The sequence below is a fragment of the Moschus berezovskii genome, chromosome 16 (assembly GCF_049115385.1).
Source record: "Moschus berezovskii isolate FMDL1 chromosome 16, NW_MosBer_1.0, whole genome shotgun sequence".
Taxonomy (NCBI): domain Eukaryota; kingdom Metazoa; phylum Chordata; class Mammalia; order Artiodactyla; family Moschidae; genus Moschus; species Moschus berezovskii.
Window position 1 is genome coordinate 46,182,600 of NC_142475.1, and position 25,126 is coordinate 46,207,725.

Consider the following 25,126-nt stretch of genomic DNA (forward strand, 5'->3'; position numbering starts at 1 on the left):
GTCTGTATCACAAATTGGTAGAAAGGCCCCCAGAAACGTGGTTATATGTATTTTTGATCCGTTAAAAATAATAGTAGTGTTTTTCTCCATTCTCTAAAGAGAAACAGTGAATATTATTACCTAGCTCTTTGAGGGCCACAGAAGCTTAGAGCCTAAATTATGAAATTCTGCCCTGGTTCAGAACGTGGAAAACTTTCTGGAGCATAGTTAAAGTGGGTTGGATTCCTAGATGCCTGTCTCTTCACATGGACATATCTACATTCCGAACCTGCAATGGTTCTTCACATTCTTCTATTCCAGAAAATGTTTTAACCAATGAAGACATGTTAACTTTATTTTGAAACAAGATAATTCCTATGAAAACGTCCATCTTTTAACCTATAATGCAGGTATGTCACCTAAGGCTCCAGAAATTGGGTTGATGGTGGCCAGTCTGGGGAGCCAATGAGGGTTGTGTATGAAGTTGGGGTACTTACAGCAGACACGGGGCTGGGTCAGGGTGGCCTCAGTAACCGCACTGCTGTGGAAATTTTGCATCAGCCCCACACGGGACAGCAGGCTTTGTCATTACCAGTCAGAGGCACTTTATGAAACGGGTTATCTTTCTTTAGGGATGAAGCATGGTAGTTCAGAAAGTATTTATTTTCTTCTAAATGTGGTCTGATTAAGAAAATCAAACTTTTTCTCATTAATGAAGACAGGAAAATGCATGTTCTGATGGTGAGGACATTGACTGTGCTCTTAGACTTTCCAGATTCACAGTGTGGCTCAGTCTGCTGTCAACCTGGGGCACGTTAGAGAACGTGTCTTTGCCTCAATTTTTCCATCTGTGAAATGGGATATCTTGATTGCACTGTTTGGGATAGGATAAAATGAGACAATATTTGTATAGCTCTTAGCATGATGCCTGGCACTGTAGATAATAAACACAATTATATATACATGTATATATATAATTGTTGGAGAAGGAAATGGCAACCCACTCCAGTATTCTTGCCTGCAGAATCTCATGGACAGAGGAGCCTGGTAGGCTACAGTCCATGGGGTCGCAAAGAGTCGGACACAACTGAGCGGACTTCACTTCATATATAATTGTATATTATGTACACACAGTTGTGTGTATTATATATGTATATATATATATGTATGTTCAATCGGACATGACTGAATGAGCACAGATGTGTATAATTCTTTGTAACCCCATGGACTGTAGCCCATCAGGCTCCTCTGTCCCTGGAATTTTCCTGGAAAGTATACTTGAGTGGGTTGCTATTTCCTACTCCAGGGGATCTCCCCAACCCAGGGATCAAACCCGCATCTCCTGTGTCTCCCACATTGGCAGGTGGATTCTTTTACCACTGTGCCGCATGGGAAGCCCATATATATAGCTACAAAGATACATAAATAGATGAATGGATATAGATAAAGATATTTAGTTAAAATTTGATATGAAGCCTCTTAAATACCAATATGAAATTTATAAATCCCTTCAACATTAAAATAACCATATTTGATGCAACGTGATATTTCTCCATATAATGTAACCAAGTCGGGAAGCATCTCCAATGGAAGGTAAAGAAAGTCTGCAATTAAGATCTGCCCCTCCCCATTTACTAATTTTGTAAGCCACTTAAGTCTTCTGATTTTCATTCCCTTTACCAGTTAAATGAGGATGATAGTGCCCTTCTCACATTGTTGGTGAGGTTTAACTGAATGAAGGGATAAACCTGTAACTACTGAGCACCTGTGACGGTTATTACAAGTATGTAATTGATGAATGTGCTTTTCATTGAATGCAAAAGAGGTAGATAAAAATATCATACACTCCTTTTAGCTTTCAAATTAATTTGTGGCAGCTTAGCAGACACGCCCCTGATGAGATTTACAGAGAGGGATATATTTACCTGGTGCAGAGGGGCAGTTTCTGATTTCTCATTCATAAATCTTCAGTGAGCTCACAAGGGGCTTTCTGTTAGATAAATTTGTTAACTCATCCTACAAATATCTCCTGAGTACTATGTTTCAGGCACAGTTCTATAAGCTGGAGATACACTAATGAAATATGACCCTCATGGAAGCCACACTCTATCCGGAGAAGAGGCTGCTGCTGCTGCTGCTAAGTCACTTCAGTCGTGTCCGACTCTGTGTGACCCCATAGACGGAAGCCCAACAGGCTCCCCCGTCCCTGGGATTCTCCAGGCAAGAACACTGGAGTGGGTTGCCATTTCCTTCTCCAATGTGTGAAAGTGAAAAGTGAAGTCGCTCAGTCGTGTCCGACCCTTAGAGACCCCATGGACTGCAGCCTACCAGGCTTCTCCATCCATGGGATTTTCTAGGCAAGAGTACTGGAGTGGCTTGCCATTGCCTTCTCCGGAGAAGAGGCAACATGCTGCAAATAGATGGAAAGTGAATCACATTGTCTTTAGAAGGTAGCAGATATTTGCGGGGAAAAGGAAAAGGAGAGCACAATAAGAGGATAAGAAGGTGGGACAAAGTTTGTAATTTTAAGTGGTCAGTGAGAAGTTGAGATGTGGACAAAAACTTAAAGGAAGATAGGGAGTCAAATAGTGGGATGTCTGGGACAGGAGCGAAGGTCCTTGACTGTGGGACAGTGGGGGCATATCCTGAGATTTCCAGGAGAAGTCAAGGGGCTCAGAAAAGAGAGATAGAGGTTGGTTGCTTAATTACAGACATAATGAAGAACCAGATTTCCCTGGTACCTTACAAAGACTTTGACTTCTTTCCTGGTGAGGCGAGGTCCATTACAGGGTTTGGAGCACAGTCCTGGCCTGGTCTCACCCACATTTTAAAAGGATCACTCTGAATTCTGTGCTAAGAAGACTTTATAGGTGGATAAGATGCTGAAGCATCTCAATAGCTCAATGACAAAGAATCTACTTGCAATGCAGGAGATGCAGGTTCGATCCCTGGCTCAGGAAAATCCCCTGGAGGAGGGCTTGGCAACCTGCTCCAATAGTCTTGCCTGGGAAATCCTATGGACAGAGGAACCTGGCGGGCTACAGTTTGTGGGGCCACAAAGAGTCAGACATGACTGAGCAACTGAGCACTGACTTGGCAAGCAGAAGAAACAGGGAGACTACCTAGGAACTGTTGCTGTCACCCTGGTGGGAGATCGTGATGGCTTGGACATGCTGGTGGCAATAGAGGTGGCCATGGAGGTGACGAGCAGGTCCAAGATCCTTCACCCTTCTCCAGAAGCCATGCCTCTAGAGTCCTGGATCCTCTCTCTTCTTTTTCATTTTAAAATTATTTTTATAGTTATTTTTTTTATTTTTTGACCTTGGGCAAGGCATGCAGGATCTTGGTTCCCTAACCAGGGATTTAGCATGCAACCCCTGCATTGGAAGAATGGAATCTTAACTACTGGACTGCCAGAGGAGACTTTCTCTTCTTTTCTATCCAAACCCATTGCTCCAGCAATTCGCCCCTTACTTTGCAACATCAAATGCACACTCTTTACTAGAGCATTCTTCAGTTCAGTTCAGTTCAGTCGCTCAGTCATATCCGACTCTCTGCGACCCCATGAATCACAGCACGCCAGGCCTCCCTGTCCATCACCAACTCCCGGAGTACACTCAAACCCATGTCCACAGAGTCAGTGATGCCATCCAGCCATCTCATTCTCCGTCGTCCCCTTCTCCTCCCGCCCCCAACCTTTCCCAGAATCAGAGTCTTTTCCAGTGAGTCAACTCGTCGCATGAGGTGGCCAAAGTATTGCAGTTTCAGCTTTAGCATCAGTCCCTCCAATGAACATCCAGGATTGATCTCCCTTAGAATGGACTGGTTGGATCTCCTTGCAGTATAAGGGACTCTCAAGAGTCTTCTCCAACACCACAGTTCAAAAGCATCGATTCTTCAGCGATCAGCCTTCTTCACAGTCCAACTCTCACATCCATACATGACCACAGGAAAAACCATTGCCTTGACTAGACGGACCTTGGTTGGCAAAGTAATGTCTCTGCTTTTCAACATACCATCCAGGTTGGTCATAACTTTCCTTCCAAGGAGCAAGCGTCTTTTAATTTCATGGCTGCAATCAGCATCTGCAGTGATTTGGGAGCCCAGAAAAATAAAGTCTGACACTGTTTCCACTGTTTTTCCATCTATTTCCCATGAAGTGATGGGACCAGATGCCATGATCTTTGTTTTCTGAATGTTGAGCTTCAAGCCAACCTTTTCACTCTCCTCTTTCACTTTCATCAGGAGGCTTTTGAGTTCCTCTTCACTTTCTGCCATAAGGGTAGTGTCATCTGCATATCTGAGGTTATTGATATTTCTCCCAGCAATCTTGATTCCAGCTTGTGCTTCTTCCAGCCCAGCGTTCCTCATGATGTACTCTGCATATAAGTTAAATAAGCAAGGTGACAATATACAACCTTGATGTACACCTTTTCCTATTTGGAACCAGTCTGTTGTTCCATGTCCAGTTCTAACTGTTGCTTCCTGACCTGCATACAGGTTTCTCAAGAGGCAGGTCAGGTGGTCTGGGATTCCCATCTCTTTCAGAATGTTCCATAGTTTATTGTGATCCACACAGTCAAAGGCTTTGGCATAGTCAATGAAGCAGAAATAGATGTTTTTCTGAAACTCTCTTGCTTTCTCCATTATCCAGCGGATGTTGGCGATTTGATCTCTGGTGCCTCTGCCTTTTCTAAAACCTGCTTGAACACCTGGGAGTTCATGGTTTACATACTGCTGAAGCCTGGCTTGGAGAATTTTGAGCATGACTTTACTAGCATGTGAGATGAGTGCAATTGTGCGGTAGTTTGAGCATTCTTTGGCATTGCCTTTCTTTGGGATTGGAATGAAGACTGACCTCTTCCAGTCCTGTGGCCACTGCTGAGTTTTCCAAATCTGCTGGCATATTGACTGCAGCACTTTCACAGCATCATCTTTCAAGACTTGAAATAGCTCAACTGGAATTCCATCACCTCCACTAGCTTTGTTCGTAGTGATGCTTTCTAAGGCCCACTTGACTTCACATTCCAAGATGTCTGGCTCTAGGTCAGTGATCATGTTATCGTGACTATCTTGGTCGTGAAGATCTTTTTTGTACAGTTCTTCTGTGTATTCCTGCCATCTCTTCTTAATATCTTCTGCTTCTGTTAGTTCCATACCATTTCTGTCCTTTATCGAGCCCATCTTTGCATGAAATGTTCCCTTGGAATCTCTAATTTTCTTGAAGAGGTCTCTTGTTTTTCCTATTCTGTTGTTTTCCTCTATTTCTTTGCATTGATCACTGAGGAAGTCTTTCTTATCTCTCCTTGCTATTCTTTGGAACTCTGCATTCAGATGCTTATATCTTTCCTTTTCTCCTTTGCTTTTCGCCTCTCTTCTTTTCACAGCTATTTGTAAGGCCTCCTCAGACAGCCATTTCGCTCTTTTGCATTTCTTTTCCATGGGGATGGTCTTGGTCCCTGTCTCCTGTACAATGTCACGAACCTCCGTCCAGAGTTCATCAGGCACTCTATCTATCAGATCTAGTCCCTTAAATCTATTCCTCACTTCCACTGTATAATCATAAGGGATTTGATTGAGGTCATATCTGAATGGTGTAGTGGTTTTCCCTACTTTCTTCAATTTAAGTCTGAATTTGGCAAAAAGGTGTTCATGATCTGAGCCACAGTCAGGTCCTGGTCTTGTTTTCGCTAACTGTATACAGCTTCTCCATCTTTGGCTGCAAAGAATATAATCAATCTGATTTCGGTGTTGACCATCTGGTGATGTCCATGTGTAGAGTCTTCTCTTGTGTTGTTGGAAGAGGGTGTTTGCTATGACCAGTGCGTTCTCTTGACAAAACTCTATTAGCCTTTGCCCTGCTTCATTCCGTGCTCCAAGGCCAAATTTGCCTGTTACTTCAGGTGTTTCTTGACTTCCTACTTTTGCATTCCAGTCCCCTAGAATGAAAAGGACATCTTTTTTGGGTGTTAGTTCTAAAAGGTCTTGTAGGTCTTCATAGAACCGATTAACTTCTGCTTCTTCAGCAGTACTGGTTGGGGCATAGGCCTGGATTACTGTAATATTGAATGGTTTGCCTTGGAAACGAACAGAAATCATTCTGTAAGATTGCATCCAAGTACTGCATTTCAGACTCTTTTGTTGACCATGATGGCTACTCCATTTCTTCTAAGGGATTCCTACCCACAGTAGTAGATATAATGGTCAGCGTACAAATACACTATTCTTCTTCCAACTTAAACAAATGTCCCCTAGCCCCACTTCTCTCCCAGCTCTTGCTACATGTCCTTGCCTCTCTCTGCAGTAAAATTTCTCAAAATATTTTCCAACTGATCTCTTTTAAACCAAGGCCAAAGAAATCTGTTGCTCCCATTCTGCCACCAGTTTGCTCTTGCCGTGGTCACCATTGTTTACCAATGATTCATTTCAGTCTTTCTCGAGCTTGACTGCCATCTCTTGCTGAGTGTTTTATTGTTAACTCGGTTAAGCTGGGAGCTCCCTTTCCTAAATTCTCATCTTTGTTTAGTTCCAGGTGAAGAAGACAGTGGCTTTTCTCCTCAGAGAGGCATTGCTCTGACATATGATAGATCAATGCAACTTGCTTTTCTTCTCCTCTGCTGCTGCTGCTGCTAAGTCACTTCTGTCGTGTCCGACTCTGTGTGACCCCATAGACGGAAGCCCACCAGGCTCCCCCGTCCCTGGGATTCTCCAGGCAAGAACACTGGAGTGGGTTGCCATTTCCTTCCTCTACACTGCCTCAAACTTGTCTTCTTTGCTGCTGGCCCTGCTGGCCAACAGAGACTCCAGACTTGCCTCCAGGTATTCATTGGCTGTGGACCCTACAGAGGGGGTAACTACACAGGGGCCATAGCTTCTTATAGACCTCTCCAGAACCTTCTCCTTCTTGGTCTTATTTTCGCTGCTGGGCCCACTTGAGGTCCATGGACATGATTAATTTGGAGAGAATTTGTCCCTATAATAGCAGCACTAAACTGGAAACTGCATCTTTTCTCTGGGATATGTCGACTGAAAAAATGCACAGCTTGAGAGCTGTGAGTTAAGTTTTATGAGGGCTATTGCCCTAGAGACAGCATCTCAGATAGCTTTGAGGAACTAGCCCTGAAGAGATATAGGGGAAGATCAGTGTTATATAGGAGTTTAGTGAAGAGGGGTACGTGCTGTCAAACAGGCATTTTGGCAGAGTCTTGCTCTGGGTCACCAGTAGTAGATGTCACTGCTAATAATTTTAGTGCTTTTCTAGATATGAGGAGATGCAAGAATTGGGCTCATAAAAGTCTTCTCCTAAAAAAATGTAACTATCTGAAGGCCTGTTCTGCCAGTTTTTTCCCAGAGCACAGTACACCTCATTCCTGACCTCTACCCTGAACTCCTTTCAGGAGATGTAGTGGCACATGATTTAATCCTTGGAGAGGCAGATGGCACATGCCAAGTTTTCGTTGGCAGAGTCTAGGAAACCCAGAGGTGAATATGGGATTAAGGGGAAGCTTTGCTTCAATTCTTATAATTATCTATTTTAGGAAAATTACCCAGTATCCTCATTTCCGATTTTGAAATGTGTATGCCATTCCAGCCCTGGAGGAGGGCAATGGCAACCCACTCCAGTATTCTTGCCTGGAGAATCCCATGGACAAAGGAGCCTGGCAGGCAACAGTCCATGGGCTCACAAAGAGTCAGACATGACTGAGCGACTAAGCTCAGAACACACAAGCCATTCCAAATCTTGTGATCACTCAAATGCTGTGATATGAATTGGAGAGCTGTTTGGAGGTGGAGAACTCGTAGGAAATGACGACCCCTGTACTGGATTAGTTCCCAGTCTGGAAGATTCTCCTGTGTGACTGCAGGGGTCGGGGATAGGGGTATATTTTTCAGACACTTCCCTAGGGATGCAAGCTGCTTGGGGAGGAATCATTGAATCCTTCAGTAGAGTCTTAGAACCTCCTTCAGACCATGGGGCTGATTTAGTGAGGAGTTTAGTCAGCACTGGAACGGGCCTTCCAGGGTGAGCAGAGTGTCTGCAAATGCTATACCAGCCCCTTCAGTTCAGTTCAGTTCAGTCGCTCAGTCATGTCCGACTCTTTGCGACCCCATGAATCACAGCATGCCAGGCCTCCCTGTCCATCACCAACTCCCGGAGTTCACTCAAACTCATGTCCATCAAGTCGGTGATGCCATCCAGCCATCTCATTCTCTGTCATCAATTTTCTACATACCAGAAACCTAGAGTAAGAAATCTGGTCTCAAGTCCTGCCTGTCTCCTGAAACACCATACCTGCCAACTACCTCCCCCAGTGTGAAATAATAATTGTCCAAAGAAGCACTTTGCAAGTATCCAAGGGCACCTCATCCATAAGTTGCGGGAGCGTGAAAAGGAAAGGTTTAAAATTCCATTAAGAATCCCCTGAGTCACCCATCTTCCTCCCTTCTTTTAGTTCATACTCTGCAACTTTAGCTCAGTGGGTTTTCTAAATTGTTCTGTTAATTTTAGCTGTTTCTAGATAGATAACCATATTCTAGGTGAATCATCAGGAAAATTGAGGATAACAGCAAATAGCACACTGCTCTACTGTGAACCACTTAATCAGCTCTTTAAGGAAAAGACAAGCAGGGTACCTACCTCTTCATTACATGGGTGTTTCTGGATAATACTGAATATACATATGTGTGTATACATTCATACATGGAGTGTATGTGTGCTGTGATTGACGATGGAAAAACACAGTAACTTTGCTTTGTTTCATACTTAACTTTTCTGCATCCCTATATTTTCTTAGATGAATACAAAGAACACATATATTTGACTGTTCAGTTATTATACAATTCTGATGTTATTTTCTCTTCTTCATTTGACTCATCGCCGTTTTGATGCCGATAAGGAAGATCTGTGTATTGTCAAAGGGTAAATGTGATAAACGGCAGACAAGGAAGGGTTACTGTTTCAGTCTATCCCAGGGTAAACAATGAGAATAAATATGCCTTATTTGTTCATGATCTGCAGTATCAGCTTGCCCCTATTCAGGAAATTTTATCTTTTTAGGTTAAGAAATCTGTTTTGTAACCTGTTATTAAGCCCCACATCCCCCACATTATGATTACAAAGGATCGTATTTTCCTGTCCTTCTCACCCCCACGTGGTTCTGCCTTTCACGCAATTTGAACAATAGAACTGCATTTTTATTTTCTAGAGAACTTAGAACCAGACTTCTACCAGGCAAAATGGCATTCACCCCAGGCTAGAGAGAATCGGAGTGATGAGCAGAGTGCACAAAAGATGTCCTCTTATCATCACCCAAAGGAATGTTTTAATTGGTCACTCATCCTTTTCAGAAAGCAGAGTCAGTCTCCAGTTAGCTGTAAGGTAGGTTCTTGCAATCAGAGAGAAATAAAATACCAGACATCCTATTTTCTGTGTCTTTGTATCCCCCACAATGACTTAGCAGTGGTTTTGGGAGAGATATAAATAAATGAATGGTTGGATAAGCCAATGGAATTAAACTTTTCAAACTGAGTTATGGAGACAGAGGGAAAATAACATGAGAAAGGAATGATCTGTAATAAAGGAGATAGCAGGATTTCTCAGCCTCAGCAGTAATGATAATTTGGGGAGGAAAGTTTTTGTTTTTTTCAGAGGGAGGAGCACATGAGCTACACTGTGCGTTGGAGGATGTTTAGTAGCATCCTTGACCAGTATGCACCAGATGCTGGTGGTGACCACCAGATATGTCTCCGTTCCGTTCCGTTCCGTCGCTCAGTCGTGTCCGACTCTTTGCGACCCCGTGGATTGTAGCCTACCAGGCTTCTCCGTCCATGGGATTCTCCAGGCAAGAATACTGGAGTGGGTTACCGTTTCCTTCTCCAGGGGATCTTCCCGACCCAGGGATCGAACCCGGGTCTCCCGCATTGGAGGCAGACGCTTTAACCTCTGAGCCACCAGGGAAGCCCCAGTCATTGCCAAATGTCCTTCAGTGCCAAAGAAGAGAAGCAAGAGTGGTGCGTGGAGCAGGGCAAAATCACCCCTGGTTGAGAATCACTGAGCCAATTTCTTTTTAACCAGAAAATCTGGGAATAATCAGAGTTCTTTTAATATACATGAGGCAGAATGTACATGTAAAGTCATGCTGAAAATAATAACATTACTATTACATTTTCATTTCAAAAATTTTTTAATGAATTACAGAATCCAGATTGTATGACAGTATATCAAGTTCAATATGCTTTTTACAACTATTCTAATTCTAGCCAGGTAAATAAGATTTGTTTTTTTTAAGTCGCTCTGTCATGACTGATTCTTTGTGACCCCATGCACTATACAGTGCATGGAATTCTCCAGGCCAGAACACTGGAGTGGGTAGTCATTCCCTTCTCCAGGGGATCGTCCCAACACAAATTTGAAAAAGACCAGCAACAGAGCATTATGCAGGCATTTGTATGGGTATTTAGAATATTCTAAAGATTTTCCCTGGTGGCTCAGATGGTAAAGTGTCTGCCTACACTGCAGGAGACCCGGGTTCGATCCCTGGGTGGGGAAGATCCTCTGGAGAAGGAAATGGCAACCCACTCCAGTACTCTTGCCTGGGAAATCCCATGGATGAAAGAGCCTGGTAGGCTACAGTCCATTGGGTCGCAAAGAGTCGGACACGACTGAGTGACTTCACCTCACCTCACCTTAGAATATTCTCACTTTTCCTAATGGCAATATGGTTAGAAGACAATGGGGAATTCAGTAAGAGAAGGGCACAGTCCTGTCTTATACATGAGTATAAACACAACTGATAGAATAGTGCCAGGCATGAGAAAGGCAGTCACTTTAGTCATGTTCCACTCTTTTGCGACCCCCATGGACTATAGCCTGCCAGGATCCTCTGTCCATGGGATTCTCCAGGCAAGAATACTGGAATGGGTTTTCATGCCCTCCTCCAGGGAATCTTCCCAACCCAGGGATCGAACCCATGTCTCCTATGTCTCTTGCATTGGCAAGAGAGTTCTTTACCACTAGCACCACCTGGGAAGCCCAAGAAAGGCAAATAACAAATGTCAACTGAATGAATAATTTAAGGAAGGAAGGAAAGGAAAGTGGCTTCTCTTTTCCAGATTTATCACCAAGGATTCTGTTGTGTGTTCACTGAGTCCAGATATTAAGACTGAATTGATCTGTTGTTTTGAAGATTATTATAAGCTACAATATGAACTTTTGTTGGATTATAGTTTTCCATCTGTGTATGAAATGTATAAGGTTTCCAGTTCCTTCTGCAGGTGATTATTTATGTCATGATTACTCTAAGTAATTTTTTTAATAACTGAAGAAGCAAAAACACTTGGGTCACCCACTCTCCTTCCAGTGGTATTCTATGTCTGCCTGGTCAGTTAACTGGATCCCAAACAACATGAATAAGCTTGCTTATTTATTACAATTTGTAGTGCAATTTTCAAGCAACTCTTCTACAAGAATTTAAGTTGAAAGAAATGAAGTAAGTTTAGAAATACACATATATAATGTTATATATGTAACACGGTTCCTGATAAATTACTAGGTTGTGATATATGAAATTATTGGTATTTGTAGATCAAAATGGTTAAACCTAACAGATAAAGAGATCACATACACAGGGAGAGAAGGAAGAAAAAAAACTCCCTTCAAAGGATAGATCAGATAACATAGCAAATGTCAGCAGAGAAGGGAGTTAAGGCCAAGTGTTCCTAGAAGACTTTCTGAATTAATGAACTTAATGAATTTTTCTCCAGAGATCATTACTGCCTCTAAGGATGCCTAGATTTAAAATATATATTGAGGGAAATCTACTTTCCTTTCTTATCCAGTCTCCCCCCCCCGCACCCCTTGCCAGTTTATATACTATTCAGTGTCTATTCACACTGTTCAGGAATTAACAACTAGAAACATTGGAGAGAAACGTCACTGTATAATTCAGTCGTAAGCTACTCTTTATTCCTTATCCTACACCTAAAATGATGTTTCTGTGACACATTTTGGCTTGGTTTGTTTTTCATCTTTGGGCTTTGGTAAAACATAGGCATTCATCTGTCTTCAAAGAGAATGCCTTACAAACCATGTTTTTGTCTTTTAAAAGACCTCCTGTCTTCTAAAAGAATGCTTTCAGAAGTGCTAGGTACTAGTAAAATTAATTCTTTGGGTACATATTTAATACAGAAAATCTGTACATTGAAAATGATTATTTGCTTTTCTATATGGGTTTTTTTTAAATTTTCTATGTATCAGGGATTTACTCTCTACTGACAGTTATATGTGCAGACCAAAAAAAATGTCTACTACTAGGTATTTCTCCAGCAAAGATGAGTTTACTTGGAATCAGTGTGCGTGCATGCATGCATGCTAAGTCGCTTCGGTCATGTCTGACTCCTTGCTACCCCATGGACTGTAGCCCAGCAGGCTCCCCTGTCCATGGGATTCTCCAGGCAAGAATACTGGAGTGGGTTGCCATTTCCCTCTCCATTGGAATCAGCAGAGAAGGGCAATTTCAGGCTTGCAACCACAGCTTACCATGTGCAAGTTTCCCCCTCAAGAAGGGAAGGAGAGCACTTTTAGAGCAAGGAAAAGGAAGTTGGGAAGGCTGAAGAGTCAATGGTTTTTCATTGGCTGAGTCCTTGCCATAAAAGAAGAGGAGTCTTTCTTCGTGGTGGGCTCTGCTGTCTTCACTGGGCATGAGGATCCCCCTTCTGCTCCCCTAATTCTATTTAACTGAAATTTTTGTTTATTAATTTTACATATGAGTGGCCTAAACAGTGTATTTATTTATAAGTCAACAAGCAAACAAATCAAAAGAAAACAGAACAAAGTAACTACCAAATAAGAAAGATGGGGACTTCCCTGGTGGCCCAGTGCCTAAGACTCCATGCTCCTAATGCAGGGGGCCTTGGTTCCATCCCTGGTCAGGGAATTAGATCCCACATGCCGCAGATAAGAGTTTGCATGCCGCAACTAAGTCCCACGTGCCACAACTCTGACCTTGTGCAGCCAGATAAATCAGTTCAGTTCAGTCGCTCAGTCATATCTGACTCTTTGCAACCCCATGGACTGCAGCATACCAGGATTCCCTGTCCATCACCAACTCCCAGGGTTTACTCAAACTCATGTCCATTGAGTTGAATAAATATTTTAAATAGTTCTTTCAGAAAAAAATAAAAAGATGATTAACATCACTTTTTGATTAACTTAAAAACCCCAAACAATTTGATTTTAAAAATTGTGCAGAGGACCTGAATAAATATTTTTCCAAACAAGACATACAGATGGCCAGTAGACACACGAATGGATGCTCAACATGATTAATCATCAGGAAAATGCAAATCAAACCTACAATGAGACATCACCTCACAATTGTCAGAGTGACTGTTATCAAAAAGACAACAAATAAGTGTTAATGAGAATGTGAAGAACAGGGAACTCTCGCGTACTAGTGGTGGGAATGTATATTGTTGCAGCCGTTATGAAAAACATTATGAGGTTCCTCAAAAAACTTAAAAATAGATCTACCATGAAGTGAAGTGAAGTGAAAGTCACTCAGTCATGTCCAGCTGTTTGCGACCCCATGGACTGTATAGTCCATGGAATTCTCCAGGCCAGAATACTGGAGTGGGTTGCCTTTCCCTTCTCCAGGGGATCTTCCAAACCCAGGGATCGAATCCAGGTCTCTTGCATTGAAGGTGGATTCTTTACCAGCTGAACCACAAGGGAAGCCCCAAAAATACTGGAGTGGGGAGCCTATCCCTTCTTTAGCGGATCTTCCCAACCCAGGAATCCAACTGGGGTCACCTGCATTGCAGATGAATTCTTTACCAACTGAGCTATCAGGGAAGCCAAGAACTATCATATGATCCAACAATTCCGCTTCTGGGTATTTTTCTGAAGAAAACAAAAGCACAAATTCCAAGGGTTAGTGTGCACCCCTATGTTTATTGCAGCATTATTTACAGTTGCTAAGATATGGAAACAATCTAAGTGCCCATCAATGGATGAGTGAATAAAGATGTGCCATCTATCTGGGTTACATTGCAGCAGCTTATTCTGGGACATTTTTTAATTCTGAAAAACATCCCATTTGCATCTATGAGTAAATTGCTTCTCTAGATTGATCCAGAAGAACATCTTCTGTAACTATGGAGCTAAACTGCAGCACCTACCACATGGGTAAAGCCATAGCTGTTCTTGGAACACTAGCATAAGTCAGAGGGAGGGTAGGAAGAAATTCTGATATCAGCCCTCTAGAAATTGGTGGCATACATTGTTTAAGGCTGGATATTGCCAAAAGATAGCAATATATATGGATTGTAATGAAAGCTTATTACAGTTAAGATTCCAGAGAAATTTCCATGAGAAACCTCAGGTAAGGGAGACCTTGAGTTAACATGCCATCGTCTCTGGACATAATATATCTTTTACAATTGGTGTCTTTCTTGGTAGGGGAAGGAAACCTATGGCAGAACTGTTTGCACATGCTGTTACCTGCTTTAGTTGCCAGAATATAATCCAGGATTGATCTTATATCAAATAGAAATCCAAGCCAACTACAGAAGCCACAAGATGTCAAAATTCCATATCTCCTGTAAGGACAAAGCCAAGAACTAGAGCATGATAAGACATTGAATGGTAGCTAGAACACACCACAGAGATATTAAAATGCTAGAAATGTTCTAGACAGTGGAGTACTGACTAAAGTTTTTGTGTCCTTTTTTAAAGTTATCTACAGTCTGGGTTGGACTGTGAAGAAGGCTGATCGCCGAAGAATCGATGCTTTTGAACTGTGGTGTTGGAGAAGACTCTTGAGAGTCCCTTATACTGCAAGGAGATCCAACCAGTCCAGTCTAAGGGAGATCAGTCCTGGATGTTCATTGGAGGGACTGATGCTAAAGCTGAAACTCCAATACTTTGGCCACCTCATGTGACGAGTTGACTCACTGGAAAAGACTCTGATTCTGGGAAAGGTTGGGGGGGGGAGGAGAAGGGGACGACAGAGAATGAGATGGCTGGATGGCATCACCGACTCTGTGGACATGAGTTTGAGTGTACTCCGGGAGTTGGTGATGGACAGGGAGGCCTGGCGTGCTGTGATTCACGGGGTCGCGGAGAGTCGGACACGACTGAGCGACTGAACTGAACTGAACTGAACAGTCTGGGAACATTTAGTGCTCCAGTGTCTTTGACTGATAATCAAAATGATACTTCTCAAAGTTTGTACATTGAGACCTGCTGAAAATCTACCTATGGCTGCATAGTCCCAAAGTCTGGTGCTTGAAAAACATTATTAATTTATTATTGTGTTCCATGGCTCTGGAGTTAATAGAGTTCACCTGTGGTGATGGAGTAGGTGGGGGGTGTTCCTCATCTGTGATCTCTTATGCAGTTAGTTTGATGGTGACTGGGAACAGAGTTATTTGAAGACTCCCCTCACATATGTGGCCTCTGCACTCAGATGGCTGGGACACCTGGAACTGGACAGGCATGTGTCCCATACAGCCTCCAGGGTGGCTGGTTTGGGCTTCCTTACAGTATGGTGGTCTCAGGGTGATTGGATGTCTCAGTGGGAGCTAACTTCTTCCGGAGTGAGAATTTCAAGAAAAGAAGGTGGAATCTGCCAGCTCAAAACTCCCACATTGTAACTTCTGCAGTACTCTGCTAATCAAAGCCACAGGCCACCCTAATTCAAAGGGGTGGAAGAAAAGACTCCATCTCTTGCTGGAAGAAAGGTATCCTCAGACAAGGAGGGAAGGAACTGATGGTAGCCATCTTGGAAGCAAGCTACAACATACCTGCATAAGGTTCATACCTGCATTAGTATTACCTGGGCAGGAGCTCTACATTTTAAACAAGTACCCCCTAGAAATTCTTAAGTGTACTACATTTTTAGAATCAGTCTCGTTAATATTTGGTAGTGGTTGGAGCTCTCATTTAAAATTTTTGACCATAAATTTAAAGAAAAGATGAAGAGATTCTATTTATAGGTTTGGATCCAAAAAGCTGGTTCATCAAGTCATGTTGATGAACATTATTGAAGAGAAAGTGTAACCACTATTAAAATGATTGACTTCTGGGGCTCTTTACTGTAAGTTCACACTGATTAGAGTTCTGAAAGAGGGCTCAAGTCCTCTTTATCAAGGTTTAGAAAGTGTAAGAAAGAAAAGAGCATATTTTCAGGGGATAGCAGCACCTTACAGGGAGTTTGTTCTCAGCTTTAGGGAGAGGTTTTTCAGTAGTCATGCATAGATGTGAAAGTTGGACTTATTGATAAAGAAAGCTGGGCACTGAAGAATTGATGCTTTTGAACTGTGGTGTTGGAGAAGACTCTTGAGAGTCCCTTGGACTGCAAAGAGATCCAACCAGTCTAAAGGAGATTGGTCCTGAGTGTTCATTGGAAAGACTGATGTTGAAGCTGAAACTCCAGTACTTTTGCCACCTGATGAGAAGAGCTGACTCATTTGAAAAGACCCTGATGCTGGGAAAGGTTGAAGGCGGGAGGAGAAGAGGATGACAGAGGATGAGATGGTTGGATGGCATCACTGACTCAATGGACATGAGTTTGGTAAACTCTAGGAGTTGGTGATGGAGAGGGAGGCCTGGCATGCTTTGGTTCATGGGGTCGCAAAGAGTCAGACACGATTGAGCAACTGAACTGAACTTAGGGAGAGGATGTGATGTGGGTCAGGGAGTCCATTTACATCTCCAAGTTTGGGACAGGCTGACCTTGCACCTCCAATCAGATTGCTTCCAGAAGAGGCACTCACTCTTGCTCATCAACTACAGGTTGGGGTCAAGTCTCACATCTCGTCTAGAACTTAACAGAAAACAGTCTCTGTGGGGCAATCGTAAAAGGGCACAGGAATCTAGAGACAGCCTTTAAGCCAACAGGAAGCACAGAAGCTCAAAGGAGTGACCAGGCCTCTAGGTTCCACAAGTTCATTCCATGCCCATCATTGAGTGAGGCTCCACACTGTTCTGCCTTAACCCTACAAAGAGCGAGTATTACAGCCATCTCTGCGTGGTGATAGGGAGAATGGAACACCAGCTAGATTTACCATTGCTCAGTGTCCTGAGCCCCAGGTCCTTGAAGGAGAAATCTAACAATATTACAATTATATAAATTAGCCAATAAAATAAGTTTGCACATAAGAATTAATCTTAGTGTTTCAATACAATAAAGTGACTGTTCAACTAGGGCACAGAATGAAGCATCAGAGGACAAACCACTCATGAAATGAAATAACAAAAGAACCTGGCTTAGCGCTTCCATTATCTGGCAGGATCTTGATGGCCTGATCTGCACACTCTTGAAGGTAAACAATTTAAAGCCATTTAAATTAGAATGTGAAATGAATTGTAATGACCCATCGTCCTCTCCAAATGATTTAATGTCCTCAAAATTAAAACATAGGAGATATCTCAGCTACTATAAACTCAGAGTCTGTCTATGACTTTAGGAGCTATAATATATTATGACTTAAGATTATGATAAATTCTGGAAGTTCCTTCTCTAAGAAATACTGCAGAAATAAGTAATGTAAGTATACAATACATGAAAGCAGAAATATTATTTTATCCTCCTATTACTGATAATATGGGCTTCCCAGGTGACGATAGTGGTAAAGAATTCACCTACCAGTGCAGGAGACATGAGACGCAGGTTTGATCCCTGGGTTTGGAAGATCCCCTGGAAGAGGGCGTGCAAGTCACTCCAGTATTCTTGCCTGGGAAATCCCATGGCCAGAGGAGCCTGGTGGCTACAGTCCATAGGGTCTTAAAGAGTTGGACAACACTTGGACACAACTGAGGCAACTTAGCATGAACGCACTGTTAATACAGTGACTGAAACGTGAATAACTTGAAATCAGGAAAAGATATATCAATGCTGCCTTGCAAGGTCTTTCTATTGCTCCAAATACAATAAACAGTCTATTTTTTCTTTTTTGCAAGAAAATTCCCTTGAGTATGGACTATGGCTGGGGAGTCAGTTCAGTTCAGTTGCTCAGTCGTGTTCAACTCTTTGGAACCCAAGGACTGCAGCACATCAGGCTTCCCTGTCCATCACCAACACCCAGAGCTTACTCAAACAAATGTCCATTGAGTCAGTGATGCCATCCAACCACCTTATCCTCTGTCATCCCCTTCTCCTCCCTCCTTCAATCTTTCCCAGTGTCAGGGTCTTTTCAAATGAGTCAGTTCTTCGCATAAGGTGGCCGAAGTATTGGAGTTTCAGCTTCAGCATCAGTCCTTCCAATGGATATTCAGGATTAGTGTCCTTCAAGATAGACTGGTTGGATTTCCTTGCAGTCAAAGGGACTCTCAAAAGTCTTCTCCAATACCACAGTTCAAAAGCATCAATTCTTTGGCGCTCAGTTTTCCTTATAGTCCAAATCTCACATCCATACATGACTACTGGAAAAACTGTAGCTTTGACAAGACAGACTTTGTTGTTTTTAATTTGCTGCCTAGGTTGACCATAGCTTTCCTTCCAAGGAGCAAGCATCTTCCAATTTCATGCCTACAGTCACCATCTTCAGTGACTTTGGAGCCCAAAAAAATAAAGTCTGCCACTGTTTCCATTGTTTCCCTGACTATTTGCCATGAAGTGATGGGACCAGATGCCATGATCTTAGTTTTCTGAATGTTGAGTTTTAAGCCAACTTTTTCATTCTCCTCTTTCACTTTCATCAAGAGGCTCTTTAGTTCTTCTTCACTTTCTGCCATAAGGGTGGTGTCATCTGCATATCTGATGTTACTGCTATTTCTCCAGGCAATCTTGATTCCAGCTTGTGCTTCATCCAGCCTGGTATTTCACATGACGTACTCTGTATATAAAGTTAAATAAGCAGGGTAACAATATACAGCCTTGATGTACTCCTTTCCCGATTTGGAACCAGTCTGTTGTTCCATGTCCAGTTCTAACTGTTGATTCCTGACCTGCATACAGGTTTCTCAAGAGGCAGGTCAGGTGGTCTGGTATTCCCATCTTTTCTAGAATTTTCCACAGTTTGTTGTGATCCACACAGTCAAAGACTTGTCATAGTCAAAAAAGCAGGAGATGTTTTTCTGGAACTCTCTTGCTTTTTCAATGATCCAATGGATGATGGCAATTTGATCTCTGATTCCTCTGCCTTTTCTAAATCCAGCTTGAACATCTGGAAGTTCATGGTTCACATACTGTTGAAGCCTGACTTGGAGAGTTTTGAGCATTACTTTGCTAGCGTGTGAGATGAATGCAATTGTGCGGTACTTTGAGCATTCTTTGCCGTTGTCTTTCTTTGGGTTTGGAATGAAAACTGACATTTTCCAGTCCTGTGGCCACTGCTGAGTTTTCCAAATTTGCTGGCATATTGAGTGCAGCACTTTCACAGCATCATCTTTTAGGATTTGAAACAGCTCAACTGAAATTCCATCACCTCCACTAGCTTTGTTCATAGTGATGCTTCCTAAGGCCCACTTGACTTCACATTCCAGGACGTCTGACTCCAGGTCAGTGATCACACCATCATGATTATCTGGGTCATGAGGATCTTTCTTGTACAGTTCTTCTGTGTATTCTTGCCACCTCTTCTTAATATCTTCTGCTTCTGTTAGGTCCATACAATTCTGTCCTTTACTGTGCCCATCTTTGCATGAAATGTTCCCTTTGTATCTCTCATTTTCCTGAAGAGATCTCTGGTCTTTCCCATTCTATTGTTTTCATCTATTTCTTTGCACTGATCACTGAGGAAGGCTTTCTTATCTCTCCTTGCTATTCTTTGGAACTCTGCATTCAAATAGGTATATCTTTCCTTTTCTCCTTTGCTTTTCACTTCTCTTCTTTTCTCAGCTATTTGTAAGACCTCCTCAGACAGCCATTTTTCTTTTTTTGCATTTCTTTTTCTTGGGGATGGTCTTACTCCCTGTCTCCTGTACAACGTCACGAACCTCTGTCCATAGTTCATCAGGCACTCTATCTATCAGATCTAGTCCCTTAAATCTATTTCTCACTTCTACTGTATAATCATAAGGGATTTGATTTAGGTCATACCCGAATGGTCTAGTGGTTTTCCCTACTTTCTTCAATTTAAGTATGAATTTGGCAATAAGGAGTTCATGATTTAAGCCACAGTCTGCTCCCAGTCTTGTTTTTGCTGACTGTATAGAGCTTCTTTATCTTTGGTTGAAAAGAATATAATCAATCTGATTTCAGTGTTGGCCATATAGTGATGTCCATATGTAGAGCCTGAGGAACACAGGGTTCCTCAGCTGTAATTAGGATGGGAGCTTGTGTAGGGACCCCAGGCACCTTCAGTCCCGATTGTCTTGAGAGTCTGACCCTGGGGCCTACACCTTGGAGGGCAGTCCCTTCTTCAGTAAGGTCCTTTGCTGACCATAGGGTGGCCAGCTTAGATTCCTGAGGGCAATCCCTCTTGAGATGTCCCTCCTTTCCCCAGTAATAACAAGTCCATCCATCGTCACCTGTGTCCCTCTGGGCATTTTTCCTCAGGCCGTTTCAGAGCAGCTCTAACAGCCACTGTTGGGACTTCAGCCTTTGCTGGTCTTTTTTGTCTCTTCTTCCTCTCCTCACATTCTCTGCCATAATATACCGTCTGAGCCAGCTGAGGCTGTTTTCTAAAGACTGACTTGGTCCAAACGCCTGTTTTTATAACTTAATGGCAGATACCTGGAGTCAACTGAGTGAGAAATCTATCCTTTAAGGTCATTCCTCCTTCTGGACTTTCAGGATCAACATCAGTAAACTTGCGGGGAGCATCCCATAATCTATCTAGGAAATTACCAGGAGTTTCCTCCTCTCTGTTTATGTCAGCCAACTTCAGTTCAGTTCAGTTCAGTTCAGTCGCTCAGTCGTGTCCGACTCTCTGCGACCCCATGAATAACAGCACGCCAGGCCTCCCTGTCCATCACCAACTCCTGGACTTTACTCAAACTCATGTCCACAGAGTCGGTGATGCCATCCAGCCATCTCATTCTCTGTCGTCCCCTTCTCCTCCCACCCCCAACCTTTCCCAGAATCAGAGTCTTTTCCAGTGAGTCAACTCGTCGCATGAGGTGGCCAAAGTATTGGAGTTTCAGCTTTAGCATCAGTCCTTCCAATGAACACCCAGGATTGATCTCCTTTAGAATGGACTGGTTGGATCTCCTTGCAGTCCAACGGACTCTCAAGAGTCTTCTCCAACACCACAGTTCAAAAGCATCAATTCTTCAGTGATCAGCTTTCTTCACAGTCCAACTCTCACATCCATACATGACCACGGGAAAAACCATAGCCTTGACTAGACGGACCAGTAGTAGCTTCCCCCAAAACTCATGTTTTTGAGTCAGGAGTCAGGGTCTGTCCCAAGACATGCATTACATCTCTCCAAGTAAGGTCATAAAGTAAAGTCTTCTATGTACTTTTTCGATCCTCTAGTCTCAAACACAACTGAGACTGTTAGAATTTCTACTGAGACTGAGGCAACCCCTCCTGGAAGGGTGCCCTGATTCTCAGCCTGTTCAGTTGGGAGCCCTGAATACAGGAGCAAAGTAAGAGGACAGGAGGGAGCTGAAGATTTCACACCCAAATCTGCACCCTTAAGACACAAGTCTGGCATGTCTCACAGAGAGATAAAGAGCAACATATATGGTACTTCTCCCCATTTCTCTTGTTTTCTACAGAACCAATCTAATGGTAAAACAGTATTATAATTGAGACCCTTCAACCAGCCAGTGTTCCCCATCTTCCAAAGGATACTGTGGCCATTCGGTATCACAGAAAAAGATCGGGCATGTTTTTTTTAAACTCGGGGGATCAAACTTGTCCCAGTTTTTAAAATACATTTTAAAGGAGTGGTTCTGGAACTGCTAGCTCCCATCTGTAAGAGTGAAAAATGAAGCATCCACAGCCATGGCTTCTTTCCATTGGAAGTGTCCTTCCCTGCTCTAGATGGGGGTACAGACAGACTTTCCGCCGAAGCTTTCCTTCCCTGGTCAGACTGAGTCTGTCCCTTACCGACGCAGGTGCAGTACTCATCCCATCTGGTTCTACCACTGAGGTGGGGTGGAGATGCACCAGGGGTAGACCTGATGGTATCCCAGATTTATTTCAAGTTCCATACCACCAAGACCTTTTTTTTATTTCCCCTTTTCCTCTGATGCGTCTCGGGGTGGAACAGTAGCTTTCCAGGAATGTTTCCCAAGCTAGGACTACTAGGGGAAGCATCCATCTTACATGTGCAGGGGCACATTCCCGAGTACAGTCCTGACCACAGTAGAAGCAGTGAGTCATAAAGCGATGAACAGCAGCCAAGATGTCCGTCCTGAGTGTCACCACACCGGTATATGTGATAGCAAAAGAGGTGCTGGAGGGTCAGTCAGTGAGGATAAAGTGATTTTTGCCTCAAGCTACTAGGACCAATCCTTCCAGTTCATTTCCACAGATTCCACAAAAGGAATATCTAGGGAGTGGAGACAAACGCCATCAGAGAGCCTTCTCTGATCTTCTAAGAGCTAGTACTACCAAAAGAAGAAGCCCATTGCACTTCCAATCTGACCAGATCCTGCCGTTCCCAATCTGTGTCCTCAGAAATGTCATGGTCACCAGCAGTGCTTCTACCCACGTAGATCAGAGGCACAGCCATAACAAAGACTCACTTTCAGGTCACTGGCCCCTGAGGTAGGCAACCAAGAAAGTGACCTCTAGCCTGAGAGACGTTCCTGGAGTTAGAGCTCCACCTCACTCCCAAACATGCTCTTGTAACTTTTAGCTCCTAGCAAGGCTAGGTGCTTTCATACATGGAGTCTAAGTAAAAGTACACAGTAATGGCATGAATCACAAGTCCCTTGAAAGCCTATGACCCAACAGATTAGGTTAGTAGTTCTAATTCCCCATGCAATTATGAAATGGTCAAAGAGACCAGGAAAAGTTGGCTGAGAAAGGAAAGTTCGGTCCACATGCTTTCCCCATCTCTGGCCATTCCCCCCGCAGGGATGTTGGGTGTCTCTTGGCATTAGCAGGTCGATATAAACCCCCAACAAGATTCCATTTTGGGGCCTGCCTTCAGTTATTATGAGGCACCCCAAAACCGCAGAGTAGGGCTCATCACTTGCTTCACACAGGGCGTGTCATTCATTTAAACAAGCACACTGTAGAGTTAGTAAATTAAAGCAGAAAATGTGTATACTGAGAAGGCAGAGAGGCTAGAGCTCTTGAATGTTCTCACCTTGTCCTGAAGATCCCAGATGAGATCAATAGCTTATGGTGAACAGTGTCGGATTCGTGATCTCCAAAGTAGAAGATTTAACTTACAGACCAGGGACCAGGCTTGATCACTCAAGAGCTTTTGTGTAGCAGAGTTTTACTGAAGTATGAAAAAGGGACAGAAAAAGCTTCTAACATAGACATCAGAAGGGGGATGGAGAGTGCCCTAAAAGGGTCATTTTTTTTAACCTTTACATTTATCCTTATTATTCTGAACTGTTTATTAATTCAAACTTGCTTAATCTTCAGGAAATCCCTGTAAGATAAGTCAACATTATTAAACCGAGATACAGAAACATTAAATGATTTGCCCCAAGTTCTTGCATAGAAAACCAATGTCAAGAAGCAGACTTAAAAGAGAAAATGTTCATCTAATGGACCATTTTCTCTCTGGACTTTGAGTTTTATAATAGACTTTATGTTTTGTAATAGACTATCAAGAGTTTTGAAAGTTGATAATGACATTTTGAATGTATCCTTGCCTTCTAAAAGAATAAAGTAATGAAAGATTGATGTGACTTCACATGGAAGCAATTATTTCTTCACAGAAGGGAAGTGACCAGAGAGTACCATGTTATGGCCTAGGACAAATGCAATGGAGTCAGAGACAAGGGCACACAAAGGCATCTTTCTCCTTCAGTGATGATCTGACATTTTCCAGGGAAGGTTAAACAGCAAAAGAGTGGACTGCAACATGGTCAGAAAGTGCTGCTGTCATCTGAGGCTCCGGAGACTTGAAGAAGAGGGGAAATGGAATGCAGGGGAAGTGGTTTCTTAAGGCTCTGTTAGTTTGCTGTGTGTGCATGCTCAGTCGCTGGGTCATGTCTGACTCTTTGTGACTATAACCTCCCCGGCTCCTCTGTCCATGGGATTTCCCAGGCAAGAATACTGGAGTGGGTTGCCATTCCCTTCTCCAGAGTATCTTCCCGACCCAGGGATTGAACTATGTCTCCTGCATTGTAGGCAGATTCTTTACCACTGAGCCACCTGGGAAGCACGAAAAACACTAGTTTAGCTCAGTAAATAGTTAATTTACCTCTAGGAAGTCTACCCTTTAAATGAACATGAATTTTTGAGTCTTATGAAAATGATTATTAGTTTAAAAAAAATCCTCATCATTGGGTCTATTTTTGGTATAAAGGGAAGAAAGATGGTTGGGCTTATTGGATACAGAAAGGATTTAAGAAGAAGAACTGAATAGATTTGCAATGGTGTTTTTTTTCCTTTAATCTTGATGTAGTGATATAACATGACTTATAATGGACGTGAAATCTGTATTATTCTTGAAGTAAGTAAGAGAATTGCTTCCTTTGTATATAAACTCTGTTCCTTGCTTGGAAGTGTCAGAGTTATACTGAAAAGGACTCACATCATTGAAAGTTTTTATTTTAGGGCTGGAGTGGGATCTGGTGATAGGAGTGAGGATGGGAACAGGACCCAGATGAAGAAATAATAACATTAATGTCAAGGAAAATCATTACTTGGAATTTCTTTGGCTGAACTCTTGCTGGGAACTTACTTGATTGCTGAAAAAACATTAGACATGCTTAATTTGCTTTAGGTCAAAGTCTTCATTAAAATGAGAATTTGCTATTTATTTGCCTTGAGAATTGTGAAATTTTCTATTCAATAAGAAATAGTGATGGCGATCTTAAGATACACTGTGATCCATCCTAGAAAGTATAAATACTATTTTCAAAAGAGTAAACAAGCAATTTGGGAAAAGAACAAGATGTGACAGAACCAGGAATGGTACTAATGGTGCTGTTCTCACATTCTTCCAGAATCTCTCATTCAAGCATCTGACAAATTAGATACAGGAGACAACTTGTTCTGAGGAATCAGCACTTGTGGTAGAGATATTACAAAGCTGCGCTCAGTGTCTAGCAGCTTTG